Source organism: Silene latifolia, chromosome 5 (genome assembly GCF_048544455.1).
Source record: "Silene latifolia isolate original U9 population chromosome 5, ASM4854445v1, whole genome shotgun sequence".
Taxonomy (NCBI): domain Eukaryota; kingdom Viridiplantae; phylum Streptophyta; class Magnoliopsida; order Caryophyllales; family Caryophyllaceae; genus Silene; species Silene latifolia.
Genome location: NC_133530.1, coordinates 89,849,050 through 89,867,469, shown reverse-complemented (window position 1 = coordinate 89,867,469; position 18,420 = coordinate 89,849,050).

Genomic DNA, 18,420 nt, shown 5'->3' with positions numbered 1-18,420 from the left:
CTTCACCCTGAACTCCTCTTTGGCCTTCTCCTCCGCGGCCTTCTCCTTAGCTTCAAGCTTGTCATCAAGCATCTCGTCAAATTTTGGCCACGGAAAGGAGCCATCAAGAGGAAAGAGCTCCCCAATCACTTCCCTGGCGGCTTCCTCGGCCAGGTCCCGGTATTGGGCGCACATGTTAGGGAGGATCTCGCGTTGGAGCGTCTCAATGTCCTCCTCCCTCTGGGCGATGATAGCATCCTTATTAGGACCACCTTCCCCGGGCTCGAAACCCGGACCTCCATTCTTCCCTCGCTTAGCATTAAAGTCGGCGACTTTCGAAGGTGGTCACGCCCCCCTCCGGCTTAGCAACTTCAGCCGCCGCAGCCTCAGCCTTAGCTCTCTCAGCGAGGACCACCTTTTCAGCGTCCTCCCTAAGTTTTCTCTCGCGCGGACTGCCTCTTGACCTCGGCTTTGGCCCTCTCGGCTTCCTTGTTCGCAGCGTCGAGTTCAAGCCCGAGCCGCTCGAGCGTGGGGCGGCTTCAAAGAATGGCCTTCTCTTGCTCCACAATAAGAGCACCGCCGTATCAAGACACTTCGACAAAGAACCTGGCCAAACTTAGGCCCTCCGACTTAATCTGTAAGGGGTTAGGCTTCGGGAAGGAGGTGACGACGGTGGCATCTTGACCACTTGCCTGCGCAGATTTTCTTCTCAAAGACGCCGTTCAAAAGCGTGCCCGATGAGACGACGGCGGTTGATCTAAAAAAATTCAATTAAAGCATCCGTGTCAACATACATGGACATACGAGAGAGCTGTCATCGGGAATGCCTAATGAACCAGAAGCTAAGTCTGAGCCACAGGATAGATCTGTACCATGCTTGGCCTTCTTGGTCGGAGGTCGCATTTCTTCGCCGGCAGCAGCAGCAGCAGTAGCAGCAGAGGCATCAGCGGCAGCGGTAGGCTCTTTCCTCTTACGGAAGAGAGGGGTTTCCACTGCCAAGGTGACCACCTCCTCGGCGGTAATATCAACGACCTCCACCGTCTCTTTCTGGACTGAAGGGATGGGAGGTGGAACTGATGTCGACGCCGTCGCCGCCGAAGACTTTGTTTTCCGCGTTCGGCGCGGCATGTTACCAAAGAACCTTTGCCGGGCCGCCGCCACATTTAAGCCCTTCAGCTGCTGATCCATGAGATCATTCGGCGGCGTTCTGCGATCACGAGCCAGGGCCTTAGGATGCATATCAACAACTGACTTATCCTTGGCAAGCCCCATTCTCCTAAGGATATCCTCTGACAGGTCCGGGCCAAAATGGCCTGCAAAGGAAACGAAGCAACAGTCAAGTGAGAGAAATAAATCAAAGTTCAAATAACAGAAACATTAAAAGCAGAGATGGGCCTCACACCGACCCCACTCACCCCGTTCGAGGGCCGGTATGAGGCCGACGTGGCAGAGCGGCGCATCCTGGAGAATGATCTGCGTCGGAGGGATCCATCCCTTCGGTAATCCATTATTCCCCACCTCAAGCAGCCTCATCGCCCGCTCCTCATCCGCATTAAGAGGGACCTTGCTGGCGTCCATCTTAAGCTTACTCCGGGAGACCCATTTGTCATGCTCCGCCTTAGTCTCGCACCGCAAATTGACTTGGTGCTGGAAGGACCGGGGCAGTGGGTAATCCTCCGGAACCTCAACGTACACCCACCGATCTTTCCAGTCCTTGCAGGAGGAAAGCTTATCAACGGAGACGTAACCCGCTCCGTCCGCCGCACTTGTACCACCCAACGCGACCGGGGGACGACGGCCGAAGGTGATGAATCCGGCGGAATAAGTTCACCGTCGGGACCTCCCCTTGAAAAGGCGAGCCACACAAAGCCGACTATAGTCCTAATGGCCAACGGGTGCAGTTGGGCCACGTCGACGTTCATGGCTTTAATTATGGCCATAACGTGTTCATTCGAGGAAAGCGGAGTCCATACTCCGGTGTCGATGTATACGCCGATGCAGCCGGAGGAGGGCAACAGAGACCGCCTGACCTTCCTCGGGAATTACGATACTATACTCCCCTGCCGAAGGAGAAGTGACGTTCGAAAACGTCGGGACCGAAATGTTGGCAAATTTGTGGGTCCAAGCGCGGTCGGGGCGGACCTTACAGCGTCGCCGTGATCCATGACGACGGCCTCTCCTCATTAGGATGAGCCCTTTCAAAGATCATCATCGTCATCATCAACATCATCATCATCCTCCCAATCCTCCAAAGCTTTTGGATCAACTTCGGGAGAAGGAGACCTAGGGCCCCCAGACCTTATCGGGATGGCGTCTAGTATCTCCTCCTCATCAAGACGCGACGGGGAACCCCCGGCGCACGATTCTAGGACCGGCATCAGCGGAAGAAATGTTCACAACAAAAAACTTAACAATTAAAAGTTGAAAATTTGTTTGTTTACCTTGAAGAAAAAGTGCTACGCCGGCGTAACGCTTCGAAGACTAGAGAGAAGTTTCGTCAAAGAAAGTTAAGCAAGAAGAAAATTTTTTGAGAAAATGAATTTGGAAGGCCAAATTCAGGGGCTAACTCTCCTATTTATAGGGCAAAGCCCACTCAATCCGACCAATCAGGGCAAAGCCCATGAAGCGTCAACCAATCAACAACGAGACACATGTCAAGCATGCAGCCATGGAAGGTCAATCGACAAACAGTTACAAAACTTCTTCAACACGCTCCTTGACAGAATGCCAAATCGACGTATCTTCTTCAACACACCCCTTGGTATCTACTTGCCAAACGGCCCCGATTCAGCCAAGCTTGGCAAAGACCGGGTGGGGCAATCAAAAGCACACGGCACTCACAACCTCGGTCTCGGCCAGCGCCACTTTCTTTTCCACATCTGATGTCCATTACACATCCATGTGGAGGGGGGATATAGTACGGCCTAAGCAGAACCAAGCCGAGGTAGAAGAAGCCGGGGCAGGAAAATTTTTACTTACGCAGAATACGCTCAACACTCATCGAAGGTCCATACCACGGCATAGACTACGCTGGGGGCAAATTGATGGGGCATATTCTCGCACCCGCCGACAAGTCAACATATTGAGCAAGGTCAAAGATATCCACAAACAAGTCAACGACTTAGACGGCCCTAACCGACGCGACTGTCGGCATGTCTCTTGTGCCTCGGCTAGGACAACTAGCCAGCCGGGGCACATATCCGCGTACTCATATCCAAGACCCCTCGGCGGCGAGTCAGCAGGGCCCGCCGGCCTGCCATAGGTCCCCCGGCCGAGGGTAGATCAGTCTTTCCACCTGCTAGCCACTTGGCCACTTGGCCACTACGTGACAAAAGGTGAAAGTCTATAAATACTCCTCAACCCTTATTGAGGAAAGGATCCACAATTTAAACCTAAGAATCACTATTCATCTGGTAATATCTTCCTTATCTCTCTACAAAATATACTTCGCCAAGTAACAACAACTTATCTCTTTAAGTCCACTGACTTGAGCGTCGGAGTGAGTACGCTCGGCCAAAGCCGAGCCCTCAGTTTGTTCATTGTTTCAGGAGACCGAAAGGAGGATTCAATCAAGGACGTCATTCTACAAGCCACGAGTGGTAACAAATACTGCTTCGGAATTACACCCGGAACAGTAAGATTTATTTATGCAAAATAAAATAAATAGCAAAGTTCGTGTGTGTATAAATATATATATATATATATATATATATATATATATATATAATATTAAAAACGTATTCAGTTTACAAACATAGTACCCAAACACTTTGTTTGAGTATCTGGAATGGAGGTAGAGGAGGGGACGAGAAAAAAACTAGGAAGGGAGAGAGAGAGAGAGAGAGAGAGAGAGAGAGAGAGAGATAGAGAGAGAGAGAGAGAGAGATAAGAGGGAAGACTGCTTCTTAAACTTTTTTTTTTGTTGAAGGAGATATAAATTGTCTTCGATAAGGGAGACGAGAATCCATATTTTCATGGAGGTGAATGTGATTTATGACTTCTTTGATGTAAAATGTGGCAGAAAGGTAGTAATAGTGGTTAGGGCTGAGTAAAAAATCTGATTATCCAAACTGATCCGATATCCGGTCCGAATCTGATCCGAATGTTTGGATATCTAATCCGAAAGTTAAGTTTGGTTTGGATATCTGATCCGAAATCTTTGGTTTTGGTTTGGATATGGATATTAGAATTAAAACATTTGGATATCCGATCCGATCCGAAACTATAGTTTTCTACTATAATTTCGAGAAAATAAAATTTTATTTGATACAACAACTTAATTAATGTTTAAAATATTAGAGAAATATCTAGGTGGTACTTAAATTTTATGTCGAGAACATTAGAATAAAAATACTAAAGAAAATCACCATGTAAGGCTATGAATATAATCGTGTTTCAAACTTAATTTTAAAGTAAATTCAAAAATATGGATATCTGCATCCGATCCGATTATTTTGGATACCCGAACACTGGATATCCGAAACATTTGGTTTGGATATTGGATATCTAACTTCAGGATTTTTAATATGGATATCCGATCCTAACTAGCACTTTGGATCAAATACCCGATCCGTACTCTGCCCTAATAGTGGTAGTGGATTGGAGGTTGTTTCAAGTAGTAAGAACTAATCACAGTGGCTGATGTTTTATTTTGTGGGTAAATGAGTGGGGGTGGAGGGAGGGTGCATTTGTGGAGGGTGATGAGTTTAACGAGGATAGTAATAATAAATAATATTATTTATCAGCAAAATATCGCTTGCAATAAAATATATAGGTAACAAGAATAATAACAAGAAACCTCAAAAGATCATACTGATAAATTTAATCTTGACCCCATCAATCCAAATTAAAGTAAAATTATAATTCTAACAATATTGTCGAGAGCAAGGCTTAGTTTCCATTGGATTGTGAATTTTTCTAGAAGTAGGGGTTTAGTTTTTCACCTGGTTGGATAAATTTGAGAGAAGTTTTGAAGACAAGGATCTGTAGATACCCGTATCCGTCGATATTGGAATTTATAGAGAACCCGACAAACACCCGATGATGATAGGACACATGTATTCTTTAGTTGTCATTGTCATTATTTGGAGCTCGTTTTACGAGGTAGAATGGGCGTCGTCGATGAAGTATTTTATTAATTTAAATGATATTTAAGTTAATGTTTTTAGTGAGTTCATTTTATTAATTTAAATGATATTTAAATTAAAGCTTTTTTTTAAAAGTGATTTCAATTTAATTTAATTTGAATTTATTTCCCCAAGTTTATTTTATTGAAAATAAAATAAATATTCGATTTGAAAAATCCTTTTATGAATATATTTGATTTGAAAAATCATTTTATGAGTCATTTATTTTAATGGGTTAATTGATTTGAAAAATCGATTTTAAAAGCGAAGAAAACTCGTTTTTTTTTAAACATGTTTTTGAGCTCGATTTTAGCTCGGTTTTTGAGCCCGTTTCTTTTGCGAATTGGCACGAATCTCGAGTACACTAACCCACCTAAGCCAATACCCATCCACCCTTGTTTGAACCCCCCAACCACGGCCCAAATTCTCGTCCAAAACAAGCCCCAAACAGCCCGCAACAAACCAATGCAGCCCCCTGTTTTGGCAGCTCAATCCCGAGCCCAAAACCCGCTTCAAACACTACCAAGACCCGTACCCATTAACCCTAACCCATACCCTAGTATCCTACCCATATTATCCTAGCTTAATCACCAAGAAATCCTCCAAAACGAACCCTAGAAACCCCTCCCAAAACCGATGGACAGCAGCTATGTTCATTGAGCCCGGCTGCTTCCTCCTCCCTTTTAACCTATTTTAAACCCTTATAAATACCATCCCTTCACCATACATTCATTCCTCTAAGTTCTCCATACATCCAACCATCACATAGAAGCTTTAAACCTCAGAAACAAACCCTAAACATCCTCCAAAAACCCTAAACAAAACCGACACACAAACTGAAACTGTTTGTGTGTCTCCTTCGAAAACCCTTTCGTTCCTCCATCAAATCACCATAAAAATTCGAGTTTCTTGTTCCTAATTAACCATATAACATCCATCTACACATTAGATAAAGAATTACGAGCCAAATTGCCCTTGAGAGTACACGAAATTCCTCGAAAAACAGAGTGAAATAACACTCTGTTTTCGCGGTTTTTCCTTGTCTGTCCAGTTCTGTTTGTGCTCGTTTTTCGTGCCCAATAACCCAAAACGAGCAGGGGTTGCTTTAAGATCCTTGTTCTCCTCTCTTTCTAGTTTCCAAAACATCTTTTAAATCGAATTTTCGTCGTGAAACGAGGGAGATATCACTGTTTTAAAATCGCTGTCCAGAAACTTTCCAAAACGCGCGTGTGCTTTGTTCTTCGTCGACGACGGCCTCTCGAGATAAAATCTACCTTCGATTACGACCCAAGACGGTGTCAACGATACATGTAGGTTGAGGGTGCATCAAATCCCCTTCTCTTTCCTTTTTTTATTTCGTTTTTTCATGTTTTTTTAGTTTGTTTTTTTCGTTTGTTTTTGTTTGTTTTTTCGATTGTTTTAAATTAACTATGAAACTAGTTAGTCCGAGTATGAGTTAAAATACCACCATGAACACCCGCGTTGACTTGAGATGGGAAAAGAAACCGCTCCTTCTGTCGGTTGTACACCCCTGTCTCATTTACATATCCTCGTGTTCAAGGTAGGGCATAAATAAAACAAGTTGTCTAACTTTCATCGCTTTCGACCCCCTTTCTGTTTCGGCCAAATCGATGGACCTTAGGACCCGTTGCATGTTAGTTTAACTTCTGATTGTTAACCTATGACGTAATTAGATGACTTTAAATCAATTCAATAATCTAATTAGACACTTTAGGTGGCTTCGACGTAAGTTATAAAATCAATCGACGATTTCTGTAAATAATTGAATGCATCTATCTCTTTCACCTAATTTCTCGCTAGTATAAGAGTGCGTGATTAGCACCTTCTTATTGACACTCGATGAGTTAAATTAATTAGCGAATTTGACCTAATCAGACCCTTTAGGCCGTGTAGAATTCACCCTTGCGCGACAATCAATCGGCATCGTTTTTTTTACTCGCTTTCTAAGTTGTTTCCTATCCCTTTTCGCAATCTTTCGAACTAACCAATGAATCTAACTTAGGAACTAGGTTAACCGGGTCTTGGCCGTTGGTCTTGGCCGTTGGTTTGGGTCGTGTCCCGTCTTTCTCGTTTTGTTTCCTTTTCCTTGTTTATCATTTGTTCTTTGTTGTTTCATTGTTTGTAATTTATCGTTGGTTTATCGAGTTGTAATCTTTCAAGTTTGCTTTCTTTTATCGAGTCAAATGATTTCTAAAAACCTTAGTCTTGTTTGGTTAGACGGTTGTTCCCAATGCTTGTAGAAGCGTAGTAAACCGCGTGTTGTCTAAAGCAACATGGCCCGGTTTATGCTAATGCATGCTTTGGTGCGTAGCCATATGTCTAATTCGATAAGATTAAGCGCGAGCACGCAACACGAGGAGTGACCCAAGGACCGTGGGTCATGTGAGCCGTGGGCCACCCTCATGTGCACGGTTTTCAAGGCCAATTGGCCGTGTGTTTTGCGTCGTGTATTGTTTCGTTTGTAGCAATTGTAATTAGATCGAGTTGTAATTTATTTATTGTTGTGTCGGCATGAAATGCCTGGTTTGTAATAGGTAGATCCCAACGGCTCCCCCATTCCCCCTAAGCCTTGTTTGCTTTTGTTTGTATGTTGTTAGATCAATCAACCCACATGCTAAATTACAACTTTGACAAAGTTAGTTTAGTTGCATCTAAAACGACATAGAAATTGTTGTCACATGATAGGGTTAAAACAACGTTTGCATTACATACATCGCAGTAGCTATGACCTTGTTTGAAATCCGACACTTGACTTAGTAGAGGCCGTTATTGACGGGCGGGGTTGGGTGTCCTTATGGGCTTCCCAACACGTACCCTCACCCCTTACTCAAGATCTATAGTTTGTGGATCCGTCTAAATACCATTGGATTACGAGAGTCATTCAAATCGAGTGATATAGGGTACAAGTCTTTATCTTTAATCACTCGTAGTCGATGGGCTTTATGCTTTTCGATGAAAGGTGTAAAGTTGACTTGAACGGTTCCAAGTTCCCAAAAAACTTGGTGGCGACTCTAATATGTCTTAATTCGATTCGAAAGAACCTCGAGTCGATTATGCGGGTGTGGATCCCTCGGACGCAGTTCCCGAGGGCCTTGTCCACAATTTGGCGACTCCATTTGGGAAAAGAGGACTAGTTACACTTTGTGTTTCTAGGGTCTTTTCCTCCGAGGTGAAACTTGAAAAGAAAGTGTTGGAAAGTAAAACATTACTCATAGTGCTACGATTCATGCATAAACCCTTAAGGAATTGCCCGGGCCGTCCCAGCGTTTCTTCGTGATGCGTGGGGGGCGACGTCCCACTATGCCAGGAAGCTGCACATTGCTCGCTTCCACTTCGCCTCGCGTGGTTCTTGGGAATGGGGACGATCTTCTAGGTACTTTACCTTAAGACACCTCGCTTTATAAGACCGCAAAAGGATGGAGGGCATAGACCTTCTTGTAGAAGACTTGCCGAGACTTAGAGATGTCTAAGAGCATACATCCTTATAACATGAGAATGACAATGTGCAATATGTTTTCCCGAGTCCTTTTTTCGAAAATTCCAAGTCCTTTTCAAAACCGAACTTTTGAACAACTTACTTTCAAACCTAGCATGATTTTCAAAACGCGGAATGCTGCCCAAATAGGACTAGAATTTCGGCCCAAAACAAGCTTTTATAGCCGGCATGCTGCCCATTTCAAATCTCATTTTCAAATCAATCCTTTTTTTTTTCAAAATCAATCCAAAATGTTTCTCGAACCTCAACCAAGCATGAAATGCGTCGAGTCGTGTCCAGGTCATGGCCGTGTTAGGCCGGGTTTGTTTCGTTCTAAGAGTCTAGAACACGACCTTGTTGGGTCACCCAAACTCACCTCTTGGGCTTTGAGTCATGTTGGTCGACCTTTTGGTCTAGAATAGTCCACAAAAACGTCCAAGCTAGGCCTTATGGACGTTTCACTCGAACCCCTGGGCTATGTTAGCCCAATCACGGGTTTGGTCACACCAAGTCCAGTTTAGAATCGAGTTATGACAGTTTGAGTCATGTCGTTTTGTCGAGTCTAAAATGAACCGATGTCTAAATCAAACCGTGAGTCGAACCCTTGTTTAATCAGTCTCAAGTCGAGTCTTTGTTTAAGTCAAGTTGGGGTCGTGTCCTTAAGTGTGCAGGGGCTCTTACTTTAAATATTGACTCAGTACGGGGTTTTCTTGTAGAAAGGCCGCCCAAAACCCGACGTCAAGCAATGGAAGATGCTATCAACAAGCTCACGGAGGCCGTGAACCTCATGATGACCCGAATGGATGTGATCGAGTCTAAGTTGGTTGAAGATTCCTCTTCATCTACCCCACCTCTGACTGATTTGGAGAAACGGTTCAAGTTCATCGAAGACCGTTTAAAGCTCTCCCAGGGGAAGAACATCCACTATGAGAATGCTAGGGCCTATGCCCCAGTTCAGGACAAATTGCCCACGAACATGGTACTCACTGACATCCCCAAGTTCAAGGGCACTGAAGATCCAGTCCACCATGTTAAGGCCTATAAAGGGTACTTAGCACTAAAGGGAGTACCCGCTATTTGATATGCTCTACGAAATCTTCGCCCAATCTCTGGGTGAACACCCAAAGGCTTGGTTCTACAATCTTGACCTCAAGAACTTCCCCACTTTCGAAGATATTACGGTGGAGTTCTGTAAGCACTATGCTGACAATGTCGAGATTCAAACCAATATAAGAACGCTAGAGGTTATGACACAGAAAGAAAAAGAAGGCTTTACTGAATTCCTTGCAAGATGGCGCGCTGAAAGCGTGAAACTAGCTAAGAAGCCTGATGAAGTCGAAATGGTAGATAAGTTCGTAAAGAATCTACGACCTATTTACCGCAATGCTCTGAAATACTAGAATTTTGGCTCTTTCAAAGAATTGATAAGAATCGGGATAAAGGTAGAAGATGATGTCATAAGGGCAGAGGCTGAAAAGCCGAAAGGGTACCAAGGGGCCTCATCGTCTAAGGGCAAGGCCCCAGCAACGACCCATATTGATGAAGCCATCAATCTCTTAGAAGGGCAATCGAAGAAGTCGCAGCACCAAACACCTAGGGCATTCACCGATATCGGATGCACTTATACATATGCTCTCCAAAGGCTCATAGCCCAAGGAAAGCTGAAGCCTATTGGTCCAACTCCGGACCCTCCTGCCGATCAACAAGGTAAATGGTATAAACCAAATGCCTACTGTGCCTTTCATCAAGGGAAAGGCCATGATACTGAAAGGTGTTATCGACTGAAGCACGAAATCCAAGACATGATTGAGAATGGAACACTCCCGATCCCAGCTGTCAAACCCAATAACATCTCCAATCCATTTGCCGATCACGCCAACTTTGTTTCTGTCGAAGACAATGTCGATTATTCCCACCTTATCCGCCCATGTCACTGGAAAGGAGTGTTTATCGGGAATATATTTGTGGATTGCTCTGAATTCCTGCCAAACCCGAAGAATGAAATTCAAGTCGGGAGTCTTGCTCTGGAATGTACTCCTCTCATTAACAAAGTTAATAAAGGACAATTCGATTCACCGACCTTCATCACTAGCGTAGATCCTCAGAGGACTACTTCGGGATGGAGGTAGACCATCAAAGGGATCAAGGACAAGAACCGAGCATCTAAGCTGACAGCTGAACAAGGGAAAGCTCAAAACTAGATTTAAAAATTATGAATCGGGATCTGTTTTCTTATCTTAGTCGAGTCGAGTCTAGGACTTTCTTTTCCTGAAGTTGAGTCGTTTGTTCCGCGATGACCTAGGGTGTGTCCTAGGAATCGTTCCTTCGAGTCTGTTAAGCTTTTGTCTTTCCAATAAAAAGTTCCAGTTTCGTTTCCAAATATGTCTTGTTCCCAATCCTCAATCATTCCGAAACATGATAAAATGCACAACACACTCAAAGGCATCCCTGGGGTGGAAATATGTCCCGTTTCAAAATGTAAGGTACAATAGGATTCCGTGTTTGATTCCTTTACCTATTCCATGTCTGGTGGTAGAAAACCTCCATTTGAACCAATGTTTGTGGCAAGCTTTTAGATGATTCTATGACAAACCCGGACTAGGTCCTTGTTTCCCCTATCGACGACGGAAGGCTAGCCTTTTCCCCAACAAAATCATCCCATCTCGAAGAGAGAAGATATCAACCCGTTCTAACAAGGAATTGTTAGTTCCTACCCAAATTAGTTGGCGAAGCCCAGTTTTCAAGGTGTATCCATTTATGACTAAGAGAATGAATAGAGGATCATTTTCAAAGAGAGAAAAAAGATGAAAGAATGAAAAGATGAAAAAAAAAAAAAAAAAAAAAAAGAATGAAAAGATGAAAAAAAGAAAAGTGATGAAAGAAAAAGAAAAAAAAAAAGAAAAAAGAAAAAAAAAGATGTTGAAATTATTGCAGAATGCTTTTGGTTGAATGTCGAAGTTACGGAAGCCAGAAGTCAAGTCAAGTACCCATAGTTGAAGTTCAATGGGCGAAGCCCAAAAGATTAAGTAGTAACCTCTTTACCCTCTAAGTCCTTCCTGAGACAGTTACAAAGGGATAGTCGGAATTTTGAGAATTATTCCGCTTGTGTTGTTACACCCAGCCTTTAGGGTCCAGACATGGAAATTTGAACCCACATCATTTTTCAACCCATTTGCACTCGTGGTTCATCAAACCCGAGACACCCATTCCAACCACATCAGCAGCCATAGCCCTTGGCCTTAACACCACAAAACGAACCTTCAGAATGATGGTTTACCTTGCGAACCTATTTTTACCAAGCTCCACATCCCAAAAAACCGCAACCTTTTGTACCAACCCTAGACACGGGATTCAACGGTACCTTACAGGCTAGAATGGGATACGACATGATACCTTAGGTGAAACCTTCGAGTGTGTACACACAATCAATATGCCAAGTTTATGCACCATGATCGAACTACGTCGGATTTGATTTCGCTCCACGCGAATACGTAGGCAGTCCTTCAGAATAAGGGATTCAATCCACTCATCAGCCAAGTTGTCATCTTGTCGGTTTTTTACGGGTCTTAACCAAGTCCAAATGAAGCCACCTTTGTTTGAGTCAGTCTTAGCACTCGATGTAGGCTAGGATGAGGATATAGGTTCGGATGAATAGTATCGAGTCTCAGAATGAGCTTTATCTAATGGTTTAGGCAAAGATGCTGAGTCACATAGATGTGGGTTTTTGTTGGGAACAGAAAATATGAAAAACCCGCTGAAAAGAAAGAAGGCGTGGAAGGAAAAATAGTAAAAGCCCGCTGAAAAGAAAGAAGGCGGTGGCAAGAAATGATGAATACTCGCTGAAAAGAAAGGAGGCGAGGAGAAGAGTGGCAGAATGTTCCCAACAAGAGTGATGTGTGATGTCCAACTGTTCTCATAAAATCAGTCTGTGTTTAGTGTCTGGGCGAAGCCAACGTTGTTGCTCTGTGAGTTTAATCCACCATGTCAATGCCAAGTGATCTTGATTCCCATGTGCCCTCGGGAGCACGCCCATGCCATACGATATCTCTGTCCCAAGTTCGACGACCTTGTGATTCCCATTTGCCATCTTTTGGCGCCGGAATGGCCAATTTACATTTGTACCCATAACAAGTCAATAATTGAATTAAAACCCGTGCACACTTAGGGTTTTATTTTCTTTTTTTGTTTTACGGTAGCGGGCTACGCCCATGTTATTTACGGGTCATACGGAGTGTCTGAGTCGTATTTCATGCTCACCCATCTAGGTTCGATTTCAAAAAATTTCAAAATTTCAAAATTCCAAAAACTTTTTGCGAATTATGGATAGATGATCCAAGTAGTGGAATCTTTTTGGGTCGATGATCCAATCCTTCGAAATTCAAAATTCAAGATTCAATTTTTGAAGGGCCGATGGCCCAACATTCCAAGAGATGTCAAATTCAAACTTCGGGTCGATGGCCCAGTTATTCAAAATTTTCAAATTCAATTTTCGGGTCGATGACCCAGTATTTCAATGATCCAATTTCAAGATCGATGATCCAAATGTGCTTATGTGATGATTATTGCAAGTGCGTTTTTGTGTTCCAAATGTAGCAGGATATGCTTCAACTGGGGGCTCTAAAGTCTTCGACTTCGACTTTAGAGCCATCACAAACTGGGGGCTCTGAAGCCGTTAGCTTCAGAGACCATTTTCAAGATGAAAAGGATGACATCCACTCAGAATTCAATTCAATACAAGAGTATGAAATGGAAGAATTCCGTAGCTGAAAGCAAATGATGAAAGTGGCGGCAACCTCCTTGGAAAGTCCCGTCCCATTCGGACAAGCGCCAGCAGATGATAAATTTCGGGCAAATGTCAGCAGATGATGAATTTTGGACATACGCCAGCAGATGATAAACTTTGGGCATGTGTCGGCGATTCTTAGAACTACGACGCGGGTTTGATTCCGTCAGAAACGGATACGTAGGCGCCTGAGGATAAGGCTCAATCCACCATATATGCAATTTTATGGGTCGACGACCAACAACGATAATTCGACGCAACAGAAGCAAGAGTCAATCCCCAACGAAGTTTCAGGTATGATCTCTCCTTATGGCTGGCGAGCTTATATACGCAAGTCTAATGGACTATAAACGACCCGAAGAATCCTCAGGTCGAAAGGGACCTGGGGTATACTTTGACTTTCGCCTTGTCCAAGCCTCAGTCAAAGTGGGGGCTCTGTAGATACCCGTATCCGTCGATATTGGAATTTATAGAGAACCCGACAAACACCCGATGATGATAGGACACATGTATTCTTTAGTTGTCATTGTCATTATTTGGAGCTCGTTTTACGAGGTAGAATGGGCGTCGTCGATGAAGTATTTTATTAATTTAAATGATATTTAAGTTAATGTTTTTAGTGAGTTCATTTTATTAATTTAAATGATATTTAAATTAAAGCTTTTTTTTAAAAGTGATTTCAATTTAATTTAATTTGAATTTATTTCCCCAAGTTTATTTTATTGAAAATAAAATAAATATTCGATTTGAAAAATCCTTTTATGAATATATTTGATTTGAAAAATCATTTTATGAGTCATTTATTTTAATGGGTTAATTGATTTGAAAAATCGATTTTAAAAGCGAAGAAAACTCGTTTTTTTTAAACATGTTTTTGAGCTCGATTTTAGCTCGGTTTTTGAGCCCGTTTCTTTTGCGAATTGGCACGAATCTCGAGTACACTAACCCACCTAAGCCAATACCCATCCACCCTTGTTTGAACCCCCCAACCACGGCCCAAATTCTCGTCCAAAACAAGCCCCAAACAGCCCGCAACAAACCAATGCAGCCCCCTGTTTTGGCAGCTCAATCCCGAGCCCAAAACCCGCTTCAAACACTACCAAGACCCGTACCCATTAACCCTAACCCATACCCTAGTATCCTACCCATATTATCCTAGCTTAATCACCAAGAAATCCTCCAAAACGAACCCTAGAAACCCCTCCCAAAACCGATGGACAGCAGCTATGTTCATTGAGCCCGGCTGCTTCCTCCTCCCTTTTAACCTATTTTAAACCCTTATAAATACCATCCCTTCACCATACATTCATTCCTCTAAGTTCTCCATACATCCAACCATCACATAGAAGCTTTAAACCTCAGAAACAAACCCTAAACATCCTCCAAAAACCCTAAACAAAACCGACACACAAACTGAAACTGTTTGTGTCTCTCCTTCAAAACCCTTTCGTTCCTCCATCAAATCACCATAAAAATTCGAGTTTCTTGTTCCTAATTAACCATATAACATCCATCTACACATTAGATAAAGAATTACGAGCCAAATTGCCCTTGAGAGTACACGAAATTCCTCGAAAAACAGAGTGAAATAACACTCTGTTTTCGCGGTTTTTCCTTGTCTGTCCAGTTCTGTTTGTGCTCGTTTTTCGTGCCCAATAACCCAAAACGAGCAGGGGTTGCTTTAATATCCTTGTTCTCCTCTCTTTCTAGTTTCCAAAACATCTTTTAAATCGAATTTTCGTCGTGAAACGAGGGAGATATCACTGTTTTAAAATCGCTGTCCAGAAACTTTCCAAAACGCGCGTGTGCTTTGTTCTTCGTCGACGACGGCCTCTCGAGATAAAATCTACCTTCGATTACGACCCAAGACGGTGTCAACGATACATGTAGGTTGAGGGTGCATCAAATCCCCTTCTCTTTCCTTTTTTTATTTCGTTTTTTCATGTTTTTTTAGTTTGTTTTTTTCGTTTGTTTTTGTTTGTTTTTTCGATTGTTTTAAATTAACTATGAAACTAGTTAGTCCGAGTATGAGTTAAAATACCACCATGAACACCCGCGTTGACTTGAGATGGGAAAAGAAACCGCTCCTTCTGTCGGTCGTACACCCCTGTCTCATTTACATATCCTCGTGTTCAAGGTAGGGCATAAATAAAACAAGTTGTCTAACTTTCATCGCTTTCGACCCCCTTTGTTTTCGGCCAAATCGATGGACCTTAGGACCCGTTGCATGTTAGTTTAACTTCTGATTGTTAACCTATGACGTAATTAGATGACTTTAAATCAATTCAATAATCTAATTAGACACTTTAGGTGGCTTCGACGTAAGTTATAAAATCAATCGACGATTTCTGTAAATAATTGAATGCATCTATCTCTTTCACCTAATTTCTCGCTAGTATAAGAGTGCGTGATTAGCACCTTCTTATTGACACTCGATGAGTTAAATTAATTAGCGAATTTGACCTAATCAGACCCTTTAGGCCGTGTAGAATGCACCCTTGCGCGACAATCAATCGGCATCGTTTTTTTTACTCGCTTTCTAAGTTGTTTCCTATCCCTTTTCGCAATCTTTCGAACTAACCAATGAATCTAACTTAGGAACTAGGTTAACCGGGTCTTGGCCGTTGGTCTTGGCCGTTGGTTTGGGTCGTGTCCCGTCTTTCTCGTTTTGTTTCCTTTTCCTTGTTTATCATTTGTTCTTTGTTGTTTCATTGTTTGTAATTTATCGTTGGTTTATCGAGTTGTAATCTTTCAAGTTTGCTTTCTTTTATCGAGTCAAATGATTTCTAAAAAACCTTAGTCTTGTTTGGTTAGACGGTTGTTCCCAATGCTTGTAGAAGCGTAGTAAACCGCGTGTTGTCTAAAGCAACATGGCCCGGTTTATGCTAATGCATGCTTTGGTGCGTAGCCATATGTCTAATTCGATAAGATTAAGCGCGAGCACGCAACACGAGGAGTGACCCAAGGACCGTGGGTCATGTGAGCCGTGGGCCACCCTCATGTGCACGGTTTTCAAGGCCAATTGGCCGTGTGTTTTGCGTCGTGTATTGTTTCGTTTGTAGCAATTGTAATTAGATCGAGTTGTAATTTATTTATTGTTGTGTCGGCATGAAATGCCTGGTTTGTAATAGGTAGATCCCAACGGCTCCCCCATTCCCCCTAAGCCTTGTTTGCTTTTGTTTGTATGTTGTTAGATCAATCAACCCACATGCTAAATTACAACTTTGACAAAGTTAGTTTAGTTGCATCTAAAACGACATAGAAATTGTTGTCACATGATAGGGTTAAAACAACGTTTGCATTACATACATCGCAGTAGCTATGACCTTGTTTGAAATCCGACACTTGACTTAGTAGAGGCCGTTATTGACGGGCGGGGTTGGGTGTCCTTATGGGCTTCCCAACACGTACCCTCACCCCTTACTCAAGATCTATGGTTTGTGGATCCGTCTAAATACCATTGGATTACGAGAGTCATTCAAATCGAGTGATATAGGGTACAAGTCTTTATCTTTAATCACTCGTAGTCGATGGGCTTTATGCTTTTCGATGAAAGGTGTAAAGTTGACTTGAACGGTTCCAAGTTCCCAAAAAACTTGGTGGCGACTCTAATATGTCTTAATTCGATTCGAAAGAACCTCGAGTCGATTATGCCGGGTGTGGATCCCTCGGACGCAGTTCCCGAGGGCCTTGTCCACAGGATCGATCTTTCAGAGGATGATATAAGATTATTTTAGATCATGTGTTTGAATAGGGAAGAAAAATAGAGATCTGCGTGAAGGATTTTCTTTCAAATGAGAAGATGGGGGGAAAGACTATTGTTAAATGGGGTGTCATAAGCAGCCCCAGCCTTGTAGTATTGCGTTGGAATTTGGTTCACAATCAAAGGTATGTTTATAGTTTGACGGGGAGATATAACATTTAACTAACTGTAAATGTTTTTACGTAACTACCATTTGACCCAACAATGATTAAATTATGATTGTTATTCTAAAGAAGGAGATTTATTGCATCGTTGAGTTGATTGTGCAAAGTAGATATTATTGTTTTCCTTGACCAATTGAAAAACAAATAGATATTAATGAACAAAATTTAAAAACTCTTAGTCCCAATTATCATATATATAAACTTCATATTGGTTTTATTTTCCTGAAAAAACAACAATATCGAAAGCAAGGGTTAGTTTCCATTGGATGGTGGATTTTTCTAGAAGTAGGGGTTTAGTTTTTCACTTGGTTGGATAAATATGAGATAAGTTTCGAAGACAAGGATCGATCTTTCAAGGGATGAGATTGTTTTAGATCATGTGTGTGAATAAGGAAGAAAAATAGGGGTCTGCGTGAAAGATTTTGTTTCAAATGAGAAGATGGGGGCCAAGACTACTGCTATAGAGGGGGGGGGGGGGTCATATGCAGCCCTAGCCATGTAGTATTGCGTCGAAATTTGGTTCACATGCAAACGTACTTCTATAGTTTGACCGAGAGATATAACATTCTAACTACCTCTAAATGTTTTTACATAATTACAATTTGATCCAGCAATGATTAAATTATAGTTGTTATTCGAAAGAAGGAGATTTGTTGCATGTTGATTATGCAGAGTAGATATTATTGTTTTCCTTGACCAATTGAAAAACAAACAGGTATTAATGAACAAATTCTAAAAACTATCAGTCCAAGTATCATATATATAAACTTCATATTGGTTTTATTTTCCTAAAAAAAAGTATTTTATTAATCAAACACTCTTTTATTCTTATATCAATATTATGTTAACGAAAATTATTTATTGGTCATTCGGCATACATAAAATCTTAGACATGAACGATGTATTATATGTCTATATTTCATTTTATTGTGAAATTTATCACACATTATTTTAATATCCGTGCAACGCACGGGCAAGAAAACTAGTTTGATGAGTAATTTGATCATTCATACTTAACTTGTTCCACCTCTTATTTAGTAATTGGTTCATTCATTCCCTTTTCCTTGGTCTTTATGTCAAAACCAAAAGATAACAATTGACCGGGGCGG